We start from the raw sequence: 15,740 nt of genomic DNA, 5'->3' as shown, positions 1-15,740 counted from the left end.
ACGTGAAGTTGAATGTCTCACAAAACTTAGTATGAAATAGATTTACGTATGAAAAGTCGAATTATTCTTGTATATGTAAGTATTTCCTTGATATGGTACTTATAGTATGTAAAATCTCATGAATATCTAGTAAACTATACCTATTATAGTTTTGCCAAAAGTGTGTTTCGTTTATATGGTAAACCCTAGCGTAGTATCGACTTTGTAAGTAAAGTATAACATTATTGAACATTTATACTCAAAATATAATTAAAGTGTTTGATAATTATATAAAAACATGTTTTTATTCTAAAAAGACAAGGTGTTATCGTAATATGTGTTGCATGAGAACGTTTTCATATGATTCTTAAAATAACAGTATGAAATGCATAGAAAAGGAATTCTATTTTCACACGATAATAACCGGGTGTTTACTTGTATTCCACCCCTTAAAAGTATTTAAAAAGCATTTAAAATGTATATAAAGTGTGTTTGTAGGGTTATGAACTCACTTGATAGAGTTAAGATGGTGAGATGAAAACCGAGCAGAACTTTGACAGGAGAAAACATATTTTTCGGGATTCTCGGGAATCTCGGGAGTGTAAAACCTTCCTTCGGGACTTGGATGTGAAGACCAGGGCTTAAAAATGCAAGAGAAGGAGAGAAAATGAGCAATTATGCCCGGAACCCTGGCATCCCTTTTATAGGGGCTGGAAACCATCGGTACGCGGGGTGTACCAAAAGTCATGCGTGACCGCATCCTCATCTGCTGGACTTCGGATGGGACGTGAGCATAGAGGCATAGAGGGGCGACGTGGAAGATCAGAAGCCTAGCACCCGAGTACGCTGGCTGTAAATCGTGTCGGTTTGTGCACCTCAAACTTCTAAAATGCGTAAGTTTTGCATACGAGCTCCGTTTTTGACGTTCTTTATATCCACGCGTAGGTGAAAATATACTCTACAACTCTCGTTTAGACTTTGTTGGCTACTTTTGTCGAGACCTTCAACTATCATTTAGGTTGTGTCGGCTAAAAATCGCTCGATCTCTATTTCGAGTTTTTAGTAGTGTACCGCTATCCCGAAACTTCGAAAAATCATAACTTCCTCATACGAAGTCAGATTTGGGCGTTCTTTTTATGTGTGTTCACGGTTTAATGATATCTACGACTTTTATTTAGATACCTATGGCTAATAAGTATTTTATTGAAATTTCTTGTTTTACGTTTAACCGTATTGACGGTTTTTGCTGTGAATCTTAGGTTGGTCATAATTTCTTCGTTATAACCCGAATTTGAGTGATCTTTATATTTCTGAAACCCATGGAAACGATATCTATCATTTATGAAATCTAGTAGATGACTTTTGAACATTTTATTTTTGATAATAATTTCATTATATCAAAAGAGGTTACAATTCTTGACTTTTTAGGTCATTACATTGGTTCGAAATATCAGGTTGTCACAATAGAGTAGGCCATAAGTTTTGTTCGTATCTTCTACGTACAAAATCCATTTTCTATGTTCTTTATATCCACACGATGGTATTTACGAGTAATACAACTTTCATTTAGATCCCATAGGATAATTCTCACTCTATCTCAAATTTACAAAACTGTATCGAATTTATCACGGTCAAAGAGTAGGGACTGAGTTTTGTCCACATCTTTAACATACGAGTTTTATTCTCGACGTTATTTATATCCATGAATTAGTATTTATGAGTACTATAACTTTCATTTAGACCCCGCCGGCTAATTCTCATTCTATCTCCGATTTACAAAATTGTATCGAATTTGTCGGACTCCAAGAGTATGGACTAAGTTTCGTCCATATCTTTCGCATACGAGCTCCATTTTTTACTGTCTTTTTAACATTGATCTCCTGTTGGGATCTTTGTGTTGCGTCTTGGGCTCGTTGCTTGTTAGCCCTGTTTTGTAACCGGTTTGGTCCTATCCAACCGTGTATTATTTTCTTCTAGGGTTTTTGTATTTAAGGTGCATGGATGCATCCTTAGCAATTAACGCTTTTGTAATTCTCATCATAGTATTGTAAACCCTAGCTCGCCTCTACAATGGAAGTTCTTAATTGAGCTCTGCTGAGGCGTGACTACGTTTGAATCATAAGCATTATATTGATTTTATCTTGTGTTCACTGTCTTGATTGATTTAGTTGTTTGTTCTTCATTGATTTACCTGTGAAAGATCTAAACGATCTAAAGATTATATCTCATCAATTGGTATCAGAGCAGGAGGCTTTCTAATTCATTCACATCTCTTCTGTTGAAGAAGTTATTAGGGTTTTCCGCATTGATTGATATTAATTGAGCTGTCATTCCTCATTGGTGTATCTCATTAATTGTTGATCTTGCCCTAACGATAAATTAGAAGTTTGATCTTAAACAGGCTATCGATCAAACATCATCACAATTGCAATGGATGGTTCACAATCTAATCCGATCAATATCTCCAATAGTATTGGATCTACGACAAGGATTCCAATCCTATATACCCAGGATTATGAAGTCTGGACGCATCACTTCGAAGATTATGTGATTGGATCAGAAGATAATGGGTATCTAATTTGGGAAGCAATCACAGTTGGTCCATTTGCTCACTCAAGCACTTCAAAAATTGTCAAAATTCAAAAGGAATACAATCAGCTCGTGAATGATGTGAAAGACATTCCTCAAGACGAAAAAGAGAAGTTTCAGTGCAACATTAAAGCTTTAAGAATGATTAGGTTTGCTTTACAATCGGACACGTTTCGATTGGTGAGTTCATGTGCTACGGAGAAGGAGATATGGGATAGGCTAAAGGAATTGCACTCTACTGATGATGATCTGGAGCATTCGATTCAAACTCTATTACTTTCTGAATTTGGTAACTTCAAACAGAAGCCAGAACAGAAACTTGTCCAGGCTTTTGATCGATTCAATCATCTTCTTAGTAAGATGATAAAGCATGGGATTGAAAGGAAAGTTATTGAGTAGAAGGTCACCTTCATGAATGGTCTTAGACCCGAATGGATGGAAGTTGTGTCTACAGTGAAGGCACACCAACAATTCAAATCCTACTCTCTGGCGAAGCTAGTGGGAATTCTAAAGACCCATGAATGTGCGGTGTCAAAGGAAACGAATGTGGTTTCCAGCTTGGGTTCGTTAGCTCTTATTTCCAAAGGAAAAAGTGTTGTTAAAGAAGAAGAAGAATTAGATCTTGCTGACTATGATCTAACTGTTGAAGATTATGCCTTGATGGTTTCCAATCCGAGAAAGTTTGTTAGAAGGAAGTTCCCCGCCCACAAGAACCGAAACTGGCAGGGAAGCTATAGTTCCGAAAAGGTGAAGGACGAACCAAAAATGGGTTCAAAGTCTAAAGAATCTAAGAAGAAAACGAAGATTGGTGGCGACTCAGGTTTTGATTGCCATTATTATGGAGGCAAGAATCACTTTGCCAAAGATTGCATGTTGAAGAAGAAGTCGGAAAGAGTTGACAAAGATGATGAGGAAGCGAACCTTCTGAGACGACTGGAGGAGATCAAGAACAAGAAATCAGCAACTAACAACAATACCATGAATGCTTTAATTGTGCAGGGTACAGGTGATAATGATGAATTTGGTGGAGTTCAAGTGTGGTCCCCAGATTCAGAGGATGAAAAAGTTAGAAATCCCACTCATGGCAAGGCTCTGCTGGTGAAAGAAGAAAAGGTTGAGGGAAGATGTCTGATGTTGACGGACGGCGTGTCACAGATGCGAGGAAACACAATAGATGGTGGACTGGATGACGAGAAGGAGCGAGAGGACAGATTTTTTGCTGCGAAACCTGTCAGTGCACAGATAAACGAATGTGATGAGTTGATCAAGAAGGTACATAATATTCTCATTTCTCTGAAAATACCTATTACCAACTATGAAAAGGAACTAAATGGATTAAAATCTAAATTTTCTAGTTTAAATACTAGTCTTACCCAAACTCATGTCACAAACTCTAACCCGACTGATCAAATTAGCAGGGTTTCGTCGAAGAGTGAGGAGAGGAGAATATGGATTGAGCAGAAGGATAATGAGTTAATTAAGTCTAGGGATGAATCTATCTATTTACAACGAGACAGTCTTAAGCTTTTAAAACAATGAAATGTTTTTTGTTTGATTGCTAAAAGATTATATTCTAACATCACTCAGTTACATCTTGATTGTGAAATAGGAAAGAAGACACAACGCATGATTTTACCCTTCCTTGAGTTAAAGGAGGATCAAGTCTATGCCGAAGCTTACAACTATGAAAATGTTGTATCTTCTGATGAAATATCTCATGCTTACAAAATCGGTCTTGACAAAATAAAGTTCTACCTAAAGTCAAAAGACCATAAGGACATGCTCAAAAATCTGTTGGATGAAAACGACAAACTAAAATTGAGAACCGAAACTATATAGAAATTTGATTCGTTGAATGCCAAGTTAAGTTCAGAAAATAAAACTGATGTTGAAAATGCATCTGAATTTAGTGAAGACGATGACATGAGTGAAATCTCTGTAGAGGATGAGGTGGACTATTCTGAATTTGTCAAGAGCGAACCCAAAACAAATAAAAATCTCATTTCTGAAAACTCTGTTAAGTTCGCTCGCTCATCAATAGACAAGACTAAAGTCCTCAAAGCAAAAGCTGTTGTATATCAAAATGTACAAACAACTCCAAATCAAGTTTACACAGTTAAAGGAGTCACACCACAACAGACAGTCGAACTAACAACATTGGTAGAAGAAGATAATGCTAACGGATGTGATGAATTTTTCTGGTCAGCACTGATAGATAACACTGATGAAACAGAAGATCTATTTTAGAAAACATCATTGATAGTGAAGATAATGCTAACGGATGTGATGAATTTTTCACATGGGTATTTTTCTTGAACCACAAATCAGAGGCCACTCCAAAGCTCAAACTCTTTATAAAGAAAGTAGAGGTTTAACTACGATAAGTGGTTCGTAATGTGAGAAGCGAAAATGGCTTGGAATTCAAGAACAAGGATTTTGAAGACTTTCTAGCAGAGAAGGGAACAACTCACTATTTCTCTACTGCATATACTCCACAACAGAATGAAATCATCGAAAGGTGAAATCGTTCTCTGTGTGAAGCAGCTCGACCTATGCTGAACTTCGCTTCCTTGCCTTTATATTTCTAAGCTGATGCTATTGCTGCTGCTTGCTACACGCAGAGTAGATCCTATCTGAACAAGCGCTTCTCAATCACTCCTTATGAGATCTTGAACCACCGCAAGCCAAATGTGATGTTCTTTCACGTGTTCGGTTCAAGATGCTTCATCTTCAACTCAAAGGAGAACCGAAACAAGTTTGATGCTAAGGCTGATGAAGTGATCTTTTTGGGCTAGTCCTTGAACTCAAAGGCGTATAGAGTTCTGAATAAACGTTAAAAGAATATTGAAGAAACATACTATGTAACTTTCGATGACAACTATGTCAAGAAGTTGAAGGGAACAAAAGATGTTATAAAAGAAATCTTTCCAAAGTCTGGTCAAGTAACGGTGCCAATTTCAAATCTTTTTGAGCAATACACGCTACTCTTCGATGAACCAAAGAAGGCTATTGATTCTGAATCTAAAGCTAAAGATAACCAAGTCGACAATCTGAAGCAAATTATTGACGACGCTGCAAAGAAGATTGCAGATGAACAACCAAAAGCTTTTGTAAATCTAGACTCAAGCAAACCTTCCAGTGATTGTTCTTATATCCTGGGGGAGGGTTCGTCTCCTTCAAATAATTATGGTTCCTTATTCCAGGGGGAGAATCCATCATCGTCATCATCAAGTTCAACCGAAAGTCCAATCGAAGGAGAATGTTCTGATCCATAAATTGAACTCGTATCATCATTCGAGGAGGACAATACAATCGTAAATGATGATGATCCTCTATCAGAACTTAAAGAAGAAATAAATGCAGAACTGGACCCCTCTTGTAATCCCAATTACCCTCCTCTTGTCAAATGGACCAAAGATCATCCTTAAAGTCAAATAATTGGAGAATCTTCTGAAAAGGTCCTAATTCGATCACAGCTGAAAGCGAAACAAGCTGCATTATTCTCTCAAGTAGAATTTTGCACGTTCAACTCTTTCGTCTCCAAAGTTGAACCAAAGACGGTGAATACAGCTCTTGATCATTCCGATTGGGTTTAAGCCATGCAAGATGAGCTGAATGAGTTTGAAAGAAACAAAGTATGGCGATTAATTCCAACTCCAAAGGATGCTTCTGTTGTCGGACTGAAGTGGGTTTTCAGGAATAAGATGGACAAGGAAGGAAACTTGATTCGCAACAAGGCTCGGTTAGTCGTGAAAGGCTACGGTCAAGAAGAATGCATAGATTATGATGAGACATTCGCTCCAGTTGCTAGATTAGAATCAGTTTGAATATTTCTTGCTTACGCTGTCCACAAGAATTTTGAAGTCTATCAAATGAACATGAAGTGTGCCTTTCTCAATGGAGAACTTGAAGAAACAGTGTACATAGAGCAACCTCCAGGCTTCGTGAACGAGAAGTATCCAGATTCTTAAAAATGTCCAAATTTAAACAAGGTTTGGTTGACGCAACCTTCTTTCATAAGAAAGAAGGTAACCACCTTATGATCGTCCAAATTTATGTTGATGACATCATCTTCGGCTCCACGAATCCCAGCCTAACAGCTGAATTCAGGAAGTTGATGGAAACTAAATTTGAGATGAGCTCAATGGGTCCGATTAACTTTTTCCTTGGCTAGAATATTAGACATGGACCCGAAGGCATTTTTATCAATCAGGAGGCATACACAAAGTCATTACTTTCCAAGTTTGGGATGTTAGGCGACTCAAAGGTGAAGGTTCCCATGGCGTTTGGCACCAAGCTGGCACCATCATTGGAGAAACCGGCTGCTGACATGACGCTTTATCGTCAGACGATTGGGTCACTTATGTATCTTACAGACAACATACCAAACATTATGTTCTCAGTCTGCTATTGTGCTCGATTCCAAGCTAACCCACGCGAACCTCACATGCTAGCAGTGAAGAACATCTTTCGCTATCTGAAGCGAACCTCCTCTCTCGGTCTATGGTATCCAGCCCACTCAGGTTTTTTTATCCAAGCATTCACAGATGCTGACCTAGGGGGTTGTGGATTGGATCGTAAAAACATGACTGGAGGATGCCAATTTCTTGATGACAAATTAGTAAGCCGGCAATCAAAGAAACAAAACTGTGTTTCTCTCTCCACGGCTGAAGTTGAATATATAGTCGTAACCTCATGCACATCTCAGGTCGTTTAGATACAAAGTTAGTTAAGGGACTATGGGCTGAACATGAAGAAAATCCCACTATACTGCGACTCAGAAAGTGCAATTAGGATTTGTTATAACCTAGTGGAACACTCGAAGACAAAGCACATAGCACCGCGGTATCACTTCATCAATGATCATGTGGAAAACGGTAACGTAGAAATTCATTTCGTTAGAACTACTGATCAATTAGCAGACATCTTCACTAAGGCCTTACCTGAAGCGAGTTTCAATAAGATCCTAAAAGGCCTAGGAATGATGGAAGCTGAATCAGTACCGAAATCGCCTTCGCTTCATGTCCCAATCATGTCAGATTCGCTTCTCTCCTTCATCGCCACATTCCATACAACGAAGATTATTGTCACTAATCCATCAAAATTTTCATTTGTTGGATCAATTCCGGCATCCATGTATGCTTGTGTGCCTGAGATCAGTCCGATCATTCAAGAGTACAAAAAGCTTCCTTCTTCAGGTCCAAGGGAACTCACACCCGCTATGATTTGCTCAATAGAGGAAGAAGAGAAGCCTGCAAAGAGGGGAAAGAAACAACAAAAACAAAAGGAAGTGAGGGTTATCAAAGCAAATAAGGGGCAAACTCCATGGAAGCAGAAATCTGACAAGGAGGCTCCTTCCCAACCTAAGCAGAAGAAAACCAAAAAGCCAGCCCGGAGGCTTATCCTTCAATCCTCCAGTGATTCTGACTCTTAGTACATTCCTCCAGGCAATAAACAATCTACTCCTACCGCATCCGAGAGCGAAAGCTCTGATGAGGAGGTTTCGGTTCATGGTGATACTCCACCTAGGTCACCTACACTCGAGGTACCCATTCGCTCTCTAGTACCTTCTTCTCCACCTGCTTCCATTTCTATTTCCTTACCAACAACCTTCCCAGTTATAACATCCCAACCCACCTCTACCATTCCCATTCCCATTCGTCTCTTTTCTGAAGCCACAACAACAACCACCACTTGAGTTCAAACCAACATATCTGATACGGGGGTTCGCTCTTCAGTCCCTGAAACAAACAAACCTCTATCTCCCACACCTTCCACCGAAATCAATACTGTCCTTGGTGATGAAGACATGGAATTTGATTCTTTCTACTACAGCCCCTACCGAGTTCAGAGTGATGAAGATGATGATGCTCCTATTATCAAAAAGCATATCAAGGAGCTTAATGCCAAACCTGATACTCTCATGGCCTCTTCCTCCTCTCACCATCCCAATTCTGAAGCTGCTATTCAGACCATGCTTCATTCCTTTGTCAAAGCTCATGAGGCTTCCATTTCTAACGCTACAACAACTATTACCGCTTCAACAAAAGTCTGTACAGAAGCGACCAAAAAAGTCGATAAACTAATCCAAGACGCTAATATTTTTCTTGAGTCCTTACAGGGAGCAGCTGAGTTGAACGCTTCTAAAGTGACCAGCTCAATTACCAAACTCGAAGAAGCCTTTGCTGCTAAGAAGCAAAACTTTGCCACTCTTCGTCAGGATATTCAAAAGGATAATGTTGCCATTTTGTCCTCTCTCAATGAACGTTTAGCAAAGCTTCAAGCTGATCTAGCCATGGAGAACTCACTCATTGATGAGCTTGCTCTCAAGACTACTCAGCTGAAAACCAAAAATCTACAACTTTCTCAGAAGAACAACGAGGTCAATCAACTTCGCTCTGAACGGGCTGTTGTCAAAAGTTGTTTCTCAGATGTACATGCTATTTCATTGAACGTTCTGGAGGCTCATGACCCTATCCTGACCATCTTGGTTAGACGCCATCTTGCTGACAAATTCCGTCCTGTCCTTGGGATGTTGAGTCACATTGAAGGTGTTTCTAAGACTATGTTACCTCCGAAACAAAGGGGAGAAGGACTAACATCTTCGTCTCAACCTCCTCCTAAGTCTCAACCTCTTCCCACTTCCCAGCTAGAATAACAGAAGACTGAGCATGCTTCGGGTTCAGGAATTAAGGCTAAAGGCAAGAGTACTTTTAGAGACCAATTTTTATGACGAACGGTTAATGCGGAAGTAAGATATCTCGACATTGATCGTGTTTTTGGAAGTATGAACACGAAGAACATATTATGAGTTCATAAAAAAACTAAGAACAAAGAGAGAATAATATTGATATTCATGAAGAACACGGTGGAAGAGAAACTCTCCCTGGGTGGGAGAACCCACCAACTTTCTCTCTCTATATTACATTTTGAGAAGTAAAGTAATCTCTAAGAAAAGTAAAGTGAGCTAGGTATAAGAATAAATGACCAACTCTACCTTTATATAGGAGGGAGAGTATTTACACCACAAAATACAATAAAGGGAAAATACAACCTAACTATCACTCATTATTTGTGGAGCATTTCCATGTACCAACATTCTCTCCCTAAATGCTTACAAATGATGACAGATACAATAAGTGATACAAGGCTATAATACAATAATCCGAGTAGTAAGTGTGGTAATAAAATGAAACAAGTGCTTAAATGTCTCTGAGACTCTGAAGTGTCTGTGAAGTCTGAAACAGGCCATGAATCTCTAACAATGAAGGTCTTCGGCTTCAAAGCATAACCAATGAACAAGAAAAAATAAGATCCAAATCTTCAAACCAATCATAATCACCGGAAGAAGAGGGTTACCATGAGCAAGTAGAAGATCCTGATGAGTTTAAAACTCTTAGATCGATTAGATCTTTCACAAGTACGATTATAGAAATCAAACAATTCAAAACAATATGAGAATGAACACAGATCTGAATCAAATGTATGCTTATGATTCAAAACAGAGTCACGCCTCAGCAGAGCTCAATGAAGAACTTCCGCTGTAAAGGCGAGCTAGGGTTTACACAACTATGAAGCAAATAAACAATGAAAGCGATGCCTACTAAGTCTGCATGCATGCAGCTTATATACAAAACCCTAGTAGAAAAATATGCATGGCTGGACAAGCCCAATACCGGCATTCAAATTGGGCTAAGGATCGAGCCCATGACGCAATCTAATAGGCTCAACAATCTCCCCCTTTGCGTCAAATGAGGCGAGAGATTATTTCCTTTGTGTGGGCTTCACCGTCTTTACTACTTTGAACAGACGAGGAATTATGACGAGAAGAGTCTGTCTAAATTGTATGTACCACCTTAGCATGTCAATAAATAGTTTTCTATTAGCAGCACTGTTTTGATTGCACATCTGAATGATCTCCAAGATATGCTCAAGGCAAGTCGTTGAGAAGAGGTGTTTGTCGACAAGAGCGAACAGACATTTTTGACTTTCGCCCCTGATGAACATAACTGTGTGATACTTTGAGTCCATTTTCCCCTTGATCATGGTATTGACATTGCCAGCTCTGCCCATAGTCTTGATCGTTGTTCGCTTGTGTATGGCAGAGGCAATTTCCTGGTCCATCTTCGCTACTTCATGTATGTAGCAAACAAGCATACGCTTGACATGATCAGTAATTGGCTGATAATCCACATGATTCGACAGAAGAATGTTAATGAGGAGTATCCAGTCATGAGGGTTAAGGTTTGGTAGATCAGCGAGGGAAAAATGGTAGACCGAGCCTTCGGTTCCTCAAGTCACCTTGAATTTGACATTAATAAATTTCCCTGATGAATAGGGCTTCATAACCTTGAGCATACTTATTTTCTTTGAGCTCCAAGTCAGGTATTGGGGTTGAGCAAACTCCAAGTAAAATTCCAGAAGATCCCTATCTACCTTCGGGTCAGGGGAAGGAATAGCAGCAGTCGAGTTGAAGCAGTGGAAGATAAATGCTTTTCGAGTGATTGGCATGTCGAACTGTGCATCCTTGGAATTGTCAAGACCAAAGGAAATTATTGGCTCAAGCCAGAGAATGTTTGGCTCATCAATGGCACATCTTTGAAGCGAGTCTATTGTCCACACATGAAACATGAAATTTTTCTTCTCTAAGAGCTCCGCCTCCTTTTGCTTCGACTTGATAGGTGAACACTTGGCATGCCTAAGATGACGCAGGAGAGAGAAAAATGTTTCCTTTTTACACGCTGTTTCATAAAATCTCCTTTTTCAAATCGTCAAACCGTTTGGATAGCTGCTGAGTTAGCTTCCACTTTATCCCAATCGTTTCTCCATACAACATTTGAATCTTTGTTGCCCTTAGCATTTTAATGATCATTCTAAACAAAACTAGAATTTGGAAAATTAAAATTTCCGTGCTTAGGGTGTAAAAGATAAAGAAATAAAACAAAATTTTAGGGATAATCTGTGATGTCGTAAGCAGACATAAGACAGTTGATTCTGGGCAAAAATCACTTCCTTCAAAGTCAAGAGAGACATTAAAGTGCTTGCTTGGTTTCCCATTGAATAATGATCAAAAACTTGTTGAGAAGTTTTGAAAGGCATCTTTTAAAGGTTAAAGAATGTGGCTTTTGCTTCAATTCATCACTTCGATACTTAACATAAGACCGAAACTGAATGAAGTACTTGTGAGATCATTGTGATCTGTTGAACAAGTAGGTATGATAAACTTTATAGTGACGAGGGAAGGAAGAAATCTCAAAAAAAAAAAAATAAACTGGATCTTTTAGGGTTAGAGAAGCCTTGGTGAAAAGAAAACTCATAAAGATCACTCAAAAGAAAAAAAGAGATTTCATAGGGTAACCAGTAAGATCTTGAATTTTTGAATTCACCGTCAATTCATTAGTCGTGTTGAACTTTGGGTTTCACTTAGTACATAGTGGCATGAAACTAAGATCATGAACACAGACTTGGTATAACCATAAACCTCAGTGGTTAAGAATGAAAGTCTTAGGGGTTATATTGATGAAACGAGTTATAGTGGAGAAAGATGATGAAGATGGTGTAAGAAGCGAATGTACCTCTGCTTTAAAGAAAATAAGGACCAAGCAGAAAACTCTAAACTCAATTTGAGTAGAGTAATGTAGCTCACGATTAGAGTGAATTGGATAGCCTAGATTGGGAAAAAACGATTGGTATATATCATGTTATTAAGGCTTCACTCAAAATCTGTCGAGGCTTTAGTCTACATACAACAGCATGCTTCTAGGGACTCCTAACTAGTAAAACCATTTACATGCCTTAGCATCGCCATCAAGAATCATATTTAGACAAAAAAAAAACATAAAAAAAAATATTTTTGAATTTTGTGAGAGTTAACTAATTGAACGAAAGAGAAAAATATTTTTGGATTTCTTAAGTATTTTATAAAAAGAAAATATTTTTGGAATTTTATAAGTAGAAAAGAAGTACATAAAAGATCTACATAAGAAAACAATTGAAATTCCTTAAAAAAACGAACGAGTTCAGAACGACCGAACCCAAAATAGACCGAACGTTCGGTTCATTTCGGTTCATGGTCGAACTTCACCCGAAATATACCGAACCTGAAACAGACCGAAGTTCGATTCATTTCGGTTCGCTCTATTTCGCTTGTTACCTTTATAGAAGCGAAGGCGATTTCGGTACAAATTCGGCTTGCATCATTCCTAGGCCTTGTAGAATCTTATTGAAGGTTGCTTTAGGTAAAGCCTTCATGAATATGTCTGCCAATTGATTAGTCGTTCTGACGAAGTGAATTTCTAGGTTACCATCTTCGACGTGATCCTTGATGAAATGGTACCTCAATGCTATATGCTTAGTCTTCAAATGTTGCACGGGGTTGTGAAAAATCCTAATTGCGCTTTCAGAGTCACAATACAGCGGGATTTTCTTCATGTTTAGCCCATAATCCCTTAGTTGACTTTGTATCCATACGACTTGAGATGTACAGGACGTTGCAGCAATATATTCGACTTCTGCAGTGGATAGCGAAACATAGGTTTGTTTCTTCGATTGCCAACTGACTAATTTACCATCTAGAAATTGACATCCTCCTGTGGTGCTTTTACGATCTAATCCACAGCCACCTAAATCAGCATCTGAAAATGCTTGAACAAAGAATCCTGAGTTGGCTGGATACCACAGACCGAGAGAAGAGGTTCGCTTCAGATAGTGAAAGATGTTCTTTATGGCTTGAAGATGAGGTTCTCGAGGGTTGGCTTGAAATCGCGCACAGTAGCAGACAGAGAACATGATATCAGGTCTACTGGCTGTAAGATACATCATAGACCCAATCATCTATCGATAAAGTGTTATATCAGCTGCTGGTTTCTCCAATGATGGTGTGAGTTTAGTTCCAAAAGCCATAGGCACCTTCACTTTGGAGTCTCCCATCATTCCAAACTTGGTTAGCAAAGACTTGGTATATGCTTCATGATTAATAAAAATGCCTTCGGGTCCCTGTCTAATATTCAATCCAAGTAAAAAGTTAATTGGACCCATTGAGCTCATCTCAAATTTAGTTTCCATCAACTTTCTGAATTCAGCTGTTAAGCTAGGATTCATGGAGCCAAAGATGATGTCATCAACATAAATTTGAACTATGATAAGGTGGTTACCTTCTCGCTTACGAGAGAAGGTTGGGTCAACCGAACCTTGTTTGAATTTAGACATTTTTATGAAACGAGTGAGAGTTTCATACCATGCTCTGGGAGCCTGTTTGAGGCCATATACAGCTTTGTCAAGGATATAACAATGATCGGGATACTTCTCGTTTACAAAGTCTGGCGGTTGCTCAACATATACGATTTCTTCAAGTTCATCATTGAGGAAAGCACATTTGACGTCCATTTGATAGACTTCAAAGTTCTTGTGAGTAGCGTACGCAAGAAAGATAGGAACAGATTCTAATCTTGCCACGGGAGCGAAGGTTTCTTCATAATCGATTCTCTCTTCCTGACAATAGCCTTTGACGACAAGTCTTGCTTTGTTACGAATGACATTCCCTTCTTTATCCAACTTGTTTCTAAATACCCATTTGAGACCGACAACCGAAGCATCCTTTGGAGTTGGAATAAGGCGCCATACCTTGTTTCGTTCAAACTCATTTAGCTCATCCTGCATAGCTTGAACCCAGTCTGAATGATCAAGAGCTGAGTTAACGGTTTTTGGTTCAACTTTGGAAACGAATGAATTGAACATACAAAACTCGACTTTTGAAAAGACTGCAGCCTGTTTCGCTTTGAGTTGAGAGCGAGTTAACACTTTTTCTGAGGATTCCCCGATAATTTGACTTTGAGGGTGATCTTTGGTCCATTTGATGAGTGGAGGAAACTTTGGATCATAGACAGGATCCAATTCAACATTGATTTCTTCCTCTAGTTCAGACATAATGTCATCATCACCAATATTGGTGTTCTCCCCCTCGAAGAATGATTCATGTTCAGGACCAGCATGTGTATCCCCTTCATTAGCTGGAATTTCAGTAGAGCTTGATGTGTTTGGTGATGAGTTCTCCCCCTGGGATGAAGATCCTTGATCATGATGAGGAGACGAACCCTCCCCTGGACATTAGGACGGTCACCAGAAGGTTCGCGTGTGTCTGCACCTTCGGTTTCTTTTGATTGATCATCAGCCATCTTCTTAGCAGCATTGTCCATAACTTGCTTCAGATTATCCACTTTGTTGACTTTTGCAGTTGATTCAGAGTCAATTGCCTTTTGAGGCTCATCAAACAGGAGCATGAATTGGTTGAAAAGATTCGAGATAGAAATAGTAACCTGACCATTCTTTGGAAATATGACTTGCGATGCATCTTCTGTTGATTTCATTTTCTTAACATAGCTATCGTCAAAGGTGACATAGTATGTTTCTTCAATCTTCTTTGAGCGTTTATTGAGAACTCTATACGCCTTGGAGTTCAGGGAGTAGCCTAAGAACATTCCTTCATCCTCCTTAACATCGAACTTGTTTCGATTCTCTTTGGAGTTGAAGATGAAGCATCTTGAACCGAACACATGAAAGAATTTCACGTTTGGTTTTCGATTGTTCATGATCTCGTAAGGGGTAATTGAGAACCTCTTGTTCAAGTATGATCCGTTTTGAGTATAACATGCAACATCAATTGCATCAGCCCAGAAAATACAAAGTTAAGGACGCGAAGCATAGCATAGTTCGAGCAGCTTCACATAAGGATCGGTTTCTCCTTTCAACAATGCCATTTTGCTGAGGAGTATATGGGGCTAAGAAATTGTGAGTCGCCCCCTTTTCAGCAAGAAAATCTTCTAAATCTTTGTTTTTGAATTCTAGGCCATTGTCGCTCCTTATATTACGAACTACTTTTCTTAGTTGCATTTCAATCTATTTAATAAAGAGCTTGGGCTTTGGAGTGGCTTCAGATTTTTGCTTGAGAAAGAAAGTCCATGTAAATATTGAGAAATATTCCACAATAACCAGAATGTATTTGTTTCCTCCAATGCTATCGATGGACGATGGACCACATAGATCGATATGCAATAACTCCAATGGTTCTATCACCTTAGTATGGATAATAGAAGGATGACTCTGCCGACTCTACTTTCCCATTTCACACGCTGCACAGAGATGTTCTTTATCAAATTTTAGAACTGGAAGACCTC

Source organism: Lactuca sativa, chromosome 4 (genome assembly GCF_002870075.4).
Source record: "Lactuca sativa cultivar Salinas chromosome 4, Lsat_Salinas_v11, whole genome shotgun sequence".
Lineage (NCBI taxonomy): Eukaryota > Viridiplantae > Streptophyta > Magnoliopsida > Asterales > Asteraceae > Lactuca > Lactuca sativa.
The sequence above is the reverse complement of the archived record's forward strand: the minus strand, read 5'-3'. Positions refer to the sequence as shown.